The following is a 12115-nucleotide window of genomic DNA, read 5'->3' on the forward strand; positions in this document are numbered from 1 at the left end:
TTGCAGTTCGTACAATTCATTACATTTGGAACAAAAAGCCGAACAGGGAGGCGAATTTGATCGACATAGACATGGGACGGCTACGCAGACCCGGCAAATGTCACTCGAAACGAGTCTGATGGGCGATAAACTTTTTTTCCCCTTTTCATGAACTACTGAGTACAGTTGTTTGCACTCCAGTATTTTCACACCCTTAAGCATAGAGTTCTTGAAACGACAACACCATGCTTGAGTAAATCATTTACCGAAAGACTCGCTTCGGTAACAACACCGTCAATTTCGACATCTTTGAAGGGTATGTAAACTTTATACTCTCTAGTGAAATGTTCCGAAGAGACAATATCATTTGCGTGTTTCAAATTATTTACAACAACACGAATTTTATCGTTATTCACTTTTATGATCTCTTTGATTGAGGAGAATCGTGATGTCAAACCTTTAAAAATTTGTAAAATGTTTAATGGCTTTGATTTACGTCTAAAAAAGACTATCCAAGGCCCAGAAGAGCTCTCCTGATATTTTTTCGTTCGGGGGGTATAGGATTCATGCTAGGCTTTTGAATCAAATTAATGGATTCATCCATTACATAAAATTTTGAATCAAACTTTAAAATAAAAAATGAAACCAACACTACACAGGACTCAATCAAAAGGAAAAGAAAAAACTTCTACCTTGATATTGTTGTCTATCTCCGTTGCACTGCCGTGTAGATCCTCGTTGCTCTAGATGTTCTTGTTGGATGTATCTGGACGTTGATACAACGCTGAAGCTAACTGTAGCGATAGAATACGATGTGATGCTACTGCTACCTGACATCCAGCACCACACGATTTCCGATTCTCTTTTGTCTTCGCCAGCTGTAACCAGCGCAGGTCACTGGTGTATACCTGCGTGTTGTATGGCAGTGGAAAGATCGAGTTGCCTTGTCTCCTTCTTCCTTGTGCTCCGCACCGATATGCTTCTGCACCGAAGTGCCTTCGCACCGGTGTGCCTTTGCACTCTCCTGCTTCTATGTGCCTTTGCACTCTCCTCTTCGATGTGCCTTTGCACTCTCCTGCTCAGCACTTGTGGCTGTATATTGTGGTCTGGGTAGAGCTTGGGAAACGCCCTTTGTTGTTTCCTTCACCAGCTTGGCTCAGCACTAGGGCTCTCATATGCAGCACGACTATACGTTTTAACGGCTGCTGCCAACAGAGTTCTACCTGTAGTTCAACCGGTTTCCTCCTTCGTTACTAGTGTTCGTTTGGACACAGTTCGTCCGGTATGGAAAGTGCGGATCGTTGTAACCACCCCCCTCGTCCAGAGTAGCCCATAAACGGAAAAAACTAGAGATTTCTACAACTTCAGAAAAATTTGATGTCAAATCTTTTGTAATTCGCATCGAATGTAATACCTTTCTTTTTTCGAAAATAGACTATCCATGGCCTAGTGGTACCCTCTGGATAATGTTTTGCTCTTGGAGTATTTAAGATCTTACTAGTATCCGGAAGCGGAATCGAATGATCTTCCATGAGATCATCCATTACATTAACAGTCTTTTTTTGTAAATTAATAATATAAAAATGGAAACTTACTTACCTTACCTAACAGCTATAGGCCTGGGGTATCATTTGCTGTATCAAGAATACGTCTCCACATAACTCGATCCATGGCTGCTCGTCGCCAGCTACTCAAGGCACGGGCGCTTCTGAAATCACCCTCCACTTGATCGATCCACCTTGCTCGCTGCGCTCCTCTTCTTCTTGTACCAGTCGGATTAGATTCAAGAACTATTTTCACTAGTCTGTCGTCCGACATCCTTAAGACATGCCCAGTCCATCGTAGACGTCCGATTTTAGCTGTCCGTACGATAGGTGGTTCTCCTAGCAGCTGTTGCAATTCGTGATTCATACGCCGTCTCCTCGTTCCGTCTTCCATCTGCACTCCGCCATAGATGGTCCTCAGTACCTTTCATTCGAAAACACTGAGGGCACGTTGGTCCTCTGCCAACATAGTCCAGGTCTCGTGGCCATAGAGAACAACCGGCCTAATGAGCGTTTTGTAGATGGTCAATTTCGTGCGGTGGCGTACTTTTCTCGATCGAAGGGTTTTTCTAAGTCCAAAGTACGCACGATTCCCTGCCAAAATACGTCTCTTAATTTCTCTGCTGGTGTCATTGTCGGCGGTCACCAGTGAGCCCAAATACACAAACTCGTCAATTACCTCGATATCGTCACCGAGTATCAATATTCCTGGTAGGAGGCGCAGTGTTTCTTCTCTGGAGCCTCTTCCTCTCATGTATTTTGTTTTCGACGCATTTATGGCCAGTCCGATACGCCTAGCTTCAGCTTTCAGTCCGATGTAGGTTTCCGTCATCTTCTCAAGGTTACGTGTTACAATATTAATATCGTCAGCGAAGCCAAAAAGTTGTACGGTCTTACCGTAGCCCTCTACGAGATTCGAAGGGACTCGAGAGCGTCCCAGATACTCGGACGTAGCACATCACTCTATCCATCGTTGCTTTGTCCAATCGCGTCAGTTTATCCGGCAAACCGTATTCGTGCATGATCTGCCATAGCTGTTCTCGATCGATTGTGTCGTATGCCGCTTTGAAGACAATGAATAGGTGATGCGTGGGTACGTTGTATTCACGACACTTCTGGAGTACTTGTCTTATCGCGAATCCCGCTTGGCCCTACGAATTTCTTAGCTATTGGTGATAGACAACGGCAAAGGATTTGAGAGAGTACCTTGTAGGCGGCGTTCAGCAATGTGATTGCGCGGTTATTGCAACAATCTAGCTTATCGCCCTTTTTGTATACGGGACATACCACTCCATCCATCCATTCCTGCGGTAGAATCTACTCCTCTCAAATCTCCCCCCTTCCCTGTCAGCATACGACCAAGGTCCCACCGGGGTTGGTTACCCGATCTTTCCTATGGTTACTCGTACCCCAGCCGGCAACGCGGGGAGGTAGAGATAGGAGTTACTGGACAAGAGGCTAAGAACCACATTGGGGCCTGAATTGCGCATTGTCCAGTCGTTTACCAACCAAAAAATGAAAACTTATGTATAGTAAAAATATCAGTTATAAGAAAAATAAAAAAATTCAATTAAATTAAATCTACCCTGTTGCTGTTGTCTCTGTTCCTCTGTCGTAAAGAACGATGATGATGATAATGATGATGATGGTCCCACCTCATACCCCTACAAAGGTGTGAGCAGAACGAGTTATCTAAATGATAATTAATATTTTTGCACATATCTTAACCAGTAAACAAAAGAAAACGATCTGATTAATCTAGCAGGTATTGATTCTTCTTCAAAAGAACGACTGACCACAAAATAACATTCAAATATTTCGGATTTACTATCCAGGGTTAATCAAGAAAATTTCCAACCCGGGAAGATCCTTGATCACATCAGGAATCGAACCCGATATCTTTACCAGTATCAGACAGTAATTCACCTGGCCCTTCCCGCCGGACCAGTTCATCGCTACACACATCAGCTACGATGGAGTAACGAGACTGCGGATGAGCAGAGCCAAGCCCAATTCCATCAACAACTGTCGATCCCAATTAGTTTCCCGAATCTATTCCTTAAATTATTAATCAAACCTTGCGATCAAGGTCAAGAGCAAACTTAACACACTGAATGCTAAGGCTCTTCGGCCAGTCCTGTTCGCTTTCCAAATAGTCACTACCTGTTTCGCGCGCGAGGCTCAAACGTTTGTAGACTGCTCATTATTTTCAACTCTCAAACAAACTAAAAATCCATCATCATCATACCGAACATAGTAACTTAATACGTCTCACAATAATATATATAAACAAAAAGAAAAAGAAAATACAATCTTCGTAATACGTAAAAAAATAAAAAATCTAAAAAAATTTGAACTAACTAACTAAATATTTGCTTACAAAGCGGACTTTATGTGTGAAATACATAACTTTTTGAACTCCACCAATGCCGTCGCGCGTTTGATTTCTCTTGGCATCGAATTGAAAAAACTTATTCCCCTGTACAATAATGAGTTTTGCGATCTGGCTAACAGAAAGCTTGGTGTTCTAGCATCAGATGCGTTTCTAGTATTGTACCTATGCAGATCAGTTCCTCTTTCAATTCGATCACACAAATATCGAGGCAACATACCATTTAAGATTTTGAAAATGAATATCATGGTTAAGTAGTAAATTCTCTGTTTCACTGAAAGCCATTGTAATGCGTTCAGTAGAAAATCTGAGGAGGTATATCTACTACATTTTAGAATTAATCGCATGATCTTATTTTGCAGTCGCTGTAATCTCAAGATTTGTGTGTTATTAGCAAGAAACAGAATGGATGGGCAAAAGTCAATGTGTGGTGAAATGACTGTTTTATACAAAAGAATCTTACTATGGGTCGTTAAGTCATTTTTCAAACGACATAATACACCATACTTTTTGGCAATCTTCTTGATGACGTTATTGATATGAGATTTGAATGTTAACTTTTCATCAATTATGACTCCAAGATACTTCATTTCTCTAACGCGATCAATAGTTTCACCATCAATTTCCACATTGGCGTCATGACCTGTGCTAACAGAAGAAATAACCATATATTTAGTTTTCGCGACGTTTAGTTTCAGTTGCTTAAATTTTAACCATCGAACCAGCGAACTTAGATCCTCGTTCAAATGTGCAACAGCTTCATTGAAATCTTTAGCCGTAATGAACAGAACAGTATCATCAGCAAACAAATTTATATCACAGAAACGTAAGACTCGCTTCATATCATTAATATACATAATAAATAGAATAGGACCTAACACACTTCCCTGAGGCACACCAAGTGAATTACCGAGGGAACTAGACACTACATCGTTAAAAACAGTCTTTTGAGATCTACCACATAAATAGTTTTCAAACCATTCATGTGCCATTCCCCCGATGCCAAAACGGTGTAATGTCTGCAACAATAAAGGTCTTGAAATTGTTTCAAAGGCTCTCTTCAGATCCAAGAACACAGCAAAAATACTCTCTTTGGCTTCGATTTTCTCCTTCCATTTTGCCAACACTAGGTTCAAAGCGGTCTCACAAGATTGACCCTTACGATATCCCGATTGTTCCGGTATTAGCAAACTGTTAGAGTTCAAATAGTTAATCAGCTGATCTTTAACAACAAGTTCCAGAATTTTTTCCAGCGTGTGCAACATGTTAATGGGACGGTACTCCTCGGCTTTATCCGTTCCAGTAACCTTAGGGATAGGAACCACCAGAGATTCTTTCCACACCTTTGGCACGTGCCCCGTGTTCAACGATTCATTTACCAAATCCAGTAGATCGTGTCCGATAACATGAAAGCAATCCTGTATCACTTTTGAGTTAACATTGTCAATACCCGTCGATTTTCCCAAATTAAAACAAATATTTTTCAATTGTTCAAAAGTGATTGGTTGAAATTCATCAAGTCTACAATAGTTATTCATCGGCTGTGTTATTTCAACAGGTTCACCTACCAATTCAATACTTTGATTGATCTGCTGAACACTATTTATGAAATAACTGTTGAACTTTTCAGATATAATTTGTTCTGTGTGTTCTTCTATACCATCAAAAGTTATGCTTTTCGATGCACTATGTGTAGGCTTGATCAACTGTTTGAGAATTTTCCATAACTCTCTGCTTCCTCTGTATGTATTCACATCTAGTCTTCTTCAGGGCCCGTGAATGAATATTTCGAGCTTGTGTATATCTACTCCAGTGACTATCATTGTTAGTTCTACAGAATCTCTTGTACTGTTTATCCCTCTCCCGTTTTAACCGTAAGAGGTCTATTGAGTACCAACTACTCGAGCTGTTCAAACTAACATACTTTTCAGTTACCAATTCATTAGTACACTTTTTTAATATGTCAGTAAGAATAGATGCTCTGTGATCCAAATTTCCAGTCAACTGTGTACAACCCAAGCTTCTTGATACAAGTCGAGATAGAGTTTGCTTTGAATAGTTTTTCCAACACTTGATTTTCACCGTATCTTCCTCATTTCTAGAGCTACTCGTTACGGAAATTGCAATTGTTTCATGATCTGAAATCTTGCAATCGGATTCCACATTTGAATAAACACCGTCGAAATTGGAATACACGTGATCTATCAATGTTTTACTGTATCTCGAAATTCTTGTAAATTCATTCACAGTTTGCTTCAAATTGAAGAATTCTGCTAACTGTTTCAATTGAGTCGAACCTTGACCACTGAGCCAATCAATATTAAAATCTCCAGTAATAATATTTAGTTTACCGAAATCGACGAAATTCTCCCACCAGTTTTCTAGAATTTCCAGAAAATGGCGATCGCTTGAACTTGGAGAGTGGTAAACAACTCCATAATTTCCCATCTGCATGCCTCTTTCAACTGATATACCCAAGAACCAATTATTTCCAACTGCTTCGTTTGATCGAATGCTGAATTTAATTGATCCTCTGGCGTAAATTGCAACTCCACCCGTGTGCCTGGAATGGGACAAACAAAAAGCAACAGTGTAACCCGGAACACTGAACTGATCGAAAGCGTCAGAATCAACTATATGTGTTTCTGAGAGCAAAACTAATGAAGGGTGTCTATCCTCTATAAGATGACGCAATGCGACATAATTAGAAGACAAACCGGCTATGTTCAAATACAAAATATCTGAATGCCTCTCATCCATTAGTTGCTATTCCATTGACATAATGTTGTTCTTTCTCGTTTCAAGCAATCTCAGATATACAGGACACTGCTTACTAAATGCTGGATAGTGAATGTCTAAATTCAATTTCCTTTCTTTGTTCATTTTCAGACAATTAACGCATTTGAATTCAGTTGAAGAACACTCAGATGTTCTATGTGCGGAATTACATTTGGAACAATTTTCACTGTTTAAACATTCGGTGCTCTTGTGACCAAACTCACCACACCTGAAACAGCGCAATACGTTGAACGACTCGAAAACCGAACACCTATCCCAGCCGACGCAAACCAAACGACGTGAACCTTATCCAGCGATTTCCAATTGGCAGTCTTTTGGTATCGTTTTCCGTTATCTCAGTTGCTCTGCCGTCGTTGTGGTCACCACTGAACTTTGTGTGCTGCGTGTACCTGACCCCAGGTACAGTGCTATTACTTTTGCTGGCGATCAAATGTGATGCTTGCACCTCAAAATATATGTCGTCTCTTTCGATCCTACGCAGCGTACAAATTCTGTTACCTGGTAGATCAGCACTGGGTTGCTTTAGCACTTCTGTGCCTTTGCACCCCTTCGTCTTCGCACCTTTATGCGATAGCACCTATGTTACTCGGCACTTCTATGCGCTCGCACCTCTTTGTCTCTACACCTCTGTGAGTATGAACGGGATGGCCTTCGTTGCTAGCTTACCAGTCGGGAAACGCCCCGAATATTGCCTTGGCGATTAGCACCAGCAGTTTTAACTACATGTAGCCGTCAACTCACGAACCAGAATAATCGAAACACAACCTCTTCGCTTGAATGGTTTTTACTGAATGAAAGGCCAATTGACTAGAACAAATTGGCTCAAATGGCACGTTCCCCTTGATTCCATATCGACGGAAACAAATTCAAAAGAAACATATACATCAATCACGAGTCTATTTCTTACCATCTACTTTGCCGCACGATACTGATTCGCTGTAAGTAAAGCGAAGCATGCTTAGTTTTCGTCTAGTCAATTGAACTTTCTTTTCACGTGTTTTCATATACAGGGTAGTTTAATTGGTAAAACAATTTCCCCGGTTAGGAGTTAGCTACGAGTTCGAGTCCCGTCTCTGTGGTAACATCTTCGCGGTTTTCATTAAATCATTGTGTTTATATGTCAATTATCCAATCTGTTTTCTCCGTTAGATACTGATCATATTAAAACTAGGTCAAGACGGCTGTACGTCTTAACAAAAACTAAAAAGAAGTCATTGAAAAATTACAGTGCTTAAATTACGGAAATTGAGCAAAACTGTTGGCATAATATAAAAAAATCATGACATCTTACATCCACAGTATCTCCGGTACTATGATCCTACTGACACTAAGAATCCTTCCAGGTCGAAGATCGTTGAATCATCAATGAGGCCGATTCATGATTTTTCTTTGCTGATTTTGAAACAGGCCATTGAATCGCGCGCCATCTATTTTCGTTCAACGAACTCGGCAGACAGAGGTGCAATGTTGAGTCATTTAGAAAATAAGGAGCTGGAGCCCCGTATGGGCTATTCCTACGGAAGAATTTAGAAAGCTTCTAACTACCTATAATTTTAAAATAAACACTACATACATATAGAAAATACTTCTACTTCGGGTAGAATAACAACACGTTTTCTTTTGTCGTGAATACGACTTACTTTACTATGGGGTGCCTTTTCAAAATTTACCCTCTGAGAGAGTGATAAGTTTTTGATCGTGAATATCTATTGTTGTATCTATGTAATGAATCAACATAATTCTTGCGACATGCTATCGGAAATATGATCACAATTTTATGATAAAATTTTCAGTTTTGTGACATAGTCTCAAATAATTCAAAATTAAACTTTTCTGAAATGTTTGGTATAAACGAGTATCGAAGAGGATAATTCATATGGCGCGTTTGCCTTTCTCGTATTTTTAAAGCTCATAGCTCAGTGATCTGTGAAAGGATTTATATAATCTAACTACCAATAGAATCGAAATTTTTCAATTTAAACGTGTATAGCAAAAGCATTGAAGTATTTCAATAGTACACTATTTAAAAACTTGTCTCATTTGATCCATGTCAACACCAGCCAATCAGAACGCGTTCTAAGGAAGAGAACGAAATATCTGCTGCTGTACAACAAATCGTCCGGGAAAAATGTTTCGAGAAGTGGTGAATATCGCAGTGAGTTCCTCAATTTGGTCCTTGTGAATGCTAGAAACGAATCCCTACAACATATTGATAGTTTCTTTCAATAAATTATGCAAATCCGAAATGAAATAATCGACATTAAAATTCTATATGCGGCTATTTTTATAGCCGTTAGGACCGCCCATTAGTGAAAAGGCTACAAACGAAAACAGGTAGAAACAAGCCTCTCAACAAAACATGAATCAGTTTGGATTCTATCGCCACTGCGAGCAGATGTGTTTTGTGTCGTCTGCACAATTAGTTTCACTTTCGACAAGAGCGATTACGTCACAGCTGCCAGTCATTAGCATTGGTGAAAAAACAACGGTGGAGAGCATTGCACAAAATCAGCCGTTCTAATGGCTCTAAAAGTTTTCTAAAGAACTATTAGGATTTGTTGTTCGCAAATCGTAGGGAAATATCCTCAGTTTACTGCAAATCAAGAACAGTTTGCTTAGATTTGTGCACTTTTCGCTGTGTGAAATTCACAGTAATCGAGATCAAGTGAAGCCTTTTTTCGCGAAAAATGTTCCAGAGTTTAATGTCGTAGAGAATTACGCAATTTGACTCTTCTGAATGCTGGAAACGAATCCATACAGCATATTGATAGTTTCTTTCAATAAATTATGCAAATCCGAAATGATATAATCGACATTTAAATTCTGTATGCGGCTATTTTTATAGCCGTTAGGACCGCCCATTAGTGAAAAGGCTACAAACGAAAACAGGTAGAAACAAGCCTCTCAACAAAACTTGAATCAGTTTGGATTCTATCGCCACTGCGAGCAGATGTGTTTTGTGTCTGCACAATTAGTTTCGCTTTCGACAAGAGCGATTACGTCACAGCTGCCAGCAGCGATGTTAGATCTACGGAAATCTCCGTAGATCTACGGATTCGAACATTTTCTACGGATCAACGGAAATCTACGGAAATTGGATTTTTTCTACGGAAATTTAAATTTATCAACGGAGAACTACGGAAACTAGTTTTGTCTGACGAGCAAAAAAAAACGCTTTTCACCGCGAGAGCTTCCGAGAAAAATGCCAATCTACGGAAATAACACTACTACTATCTGGCATCGCTGGCTGCCAGTCATTAGCATTGGTGAAAAAACTACGGTGGAGAGCATTGCACAAAATCAGCCGTTCTAATGGCTCTAAAAGTTTTCTAAAGAACTATTAGGATTTGTTGTTCGCAAATCCTAGGGAAATATCCTCAGTTTACTGCAAATCAAGAACAGTTTGCTTAGATTTGTGCACTTTTCGCTGTGTGAAATTCACAGTAATCGAGATCAAGTGAAGCCTTTTTTCTCGAAAAATGTTCCAGAGTTTAATGTCGTAGAGAATTACGCAATTTGACTCTTCTGAATGCTGGAAACGAATCCCTACAGCATATTGATAGTTTCTTTCAATAAATTATGCAAATCCGAAATGATATAATAGACATTAAAATTCTGTATGCGGCTATTTTTATAGCCGTTAGGACCGCCCATTAGTGAAAAGGCTACAAACGAAAACAGGTAGAAACAAGCCTCTCAACAAAACATGAATCAGTTTGGATTCTATCGCCACTGCGAGCAGATGTGTTTTGTGTCGTCTGCACAATTAGTTTCACTTTCGACAAGAGCGATTACGTCACAGCTGCCAGTCATTAGCATTGGTGAAAAAACAACGGTGGAGAGCATTGCACAAAATCAGCCGTTCTAATGGCTCTAAAAGTTTTCTAAAGAACTATTAGGATTTGTTGTTCGCAAATCGTAGGGAAATATCCTCAGTTTACTGCAAATCTAGAACAGTTTGGTTAGATTTGTGCACATTTCGCTGTGTGAAACTCACAGTAAACGAGATCAAGTGAAGCCTTCTTTGTTTTTGCGAAAAATGTTCCAGAGTTTAATGTCGTAGAGAATTACGCAATTTGACCTTTCTGAATGCTAGAAACGAGTCCCTTCAGCATATTGATAGTTTCTTTCAATAAATTATGCAAATCCGAAATGAAATAATCAACATTAAAATTCTGAATGCGGATATTTTTATAGCCGTTAGGACCGCCCATTAGTGAAAAAGCTACAAACGAAATCAGGTAGAAACAAGCCTCTCAATAAAAAGTGAAGCCTTCTTTGTTTTTGCGGAAAATGTGCAAAGGGGAATGCTTGCATAATTCATACAATTGATCAACTAATTGATATTCGGAAGTGTTAAGGAACATGTCAGTTGTTTTCGTATTCACGACATCCAGTTATGTCTCTGACATTACCCACACGCCTTTTTTATATGATGAAAATACTCAGTTTTCACACTACTGTTGTAGGAAAAAAACAACAACAATCCAACAAACCTAGCTCTCCTGTTTCAGAGACGCTTTCACAATCGTACAAGGAATCAGAACTAATTGGCTTAAGTGGCACGTTCTCCTAGTTTTTTGGAGATTTGTGCCTTGCCGTGGTTTCGCATCATTTTTCTGAAGGGAAGGGAAGGATAAAAGGATCATGGAAGGGAAATGTGAAGTGAGTGAGGTGGGCAAACAGCACAAAACAAAAAGAAATAAATCGTTCTGCATCCACGAAAAAATGCAAAATGATCCGCTGGTGCCAAAATTTCCATTTAATAAAACCTCAAACCCCCGAAAGGATTTATATGTATGCACGGAAGTAAATTCGGTTCCCGATAAGAGGTACAAACAATCTGCTAAAACCTCAGAAACAGAAAGGATTCATTCACTCCAGGAAAAACAAACTCTTCTGACTATTGCCCCTTACCATGTTTGGTGAGAAACGATGGAATGTCCTTCAATTTTAGCTCACCATACACAGCTTCAAACATGTATGGAGAACCAAAAACTCGGACATGTAGTTGCTTCAATGCGGGACAGTTACATATGAAATGCTATGAAGTATGCAATCGCACTTACACAAATCACAAACATAATACTCAGTACGCTGAATTGTATCCATGTAATAGTTGAGTTTGCAATGTCTAGTCACAGCTCTGACCAGAATTCTTCAATGATGCTTGAAAAATCCAAATGACATTTTGACATTTTCAAAATTCAAATGATATTTTCAGTCTGAGCACAAGTAGCTGACATGTTTGGATGCAGCCCAAGAATGAATCCTATGCTTTATCCAACTAGGTAGTTGTTGACTGCCCAATTCCAGCATCCGTATTTTCAACTGCGGGTGAAATCCCAACTGCATCATCCATCTTATGAGGTCCTGTCTCGTAGGATGAAGATGCAATAGT

At 39.6% G+C, this 12115-nt stretch overlaps 1 protein-coding gene across 2 annotated transcripts in view; it reads left to right on the forward strand.

Moving 5' to 3' along the window:
• The window catches only part of LOC131435088 (josephin-like protein), a 61768-nt gene that overhangs the window by 14751 nt on the left and 34902 nt on the right, over positions 1–12115 (forward strand). The window lies entirely within an intron of this gene.

This window comes from Malaya genurostris, chromosome 3 (assembly GCF_030247185.1).
Source record: "Malaya genurostris strain Urasoe2022 chromosome 3, Malgen_1.1, whole genome shotgun sequence".
NCBI lineage: Eukaryota > Metazoa > Arthropoda > Insecta > Diptera > Culicidae > Malaya > Malaya genurostris.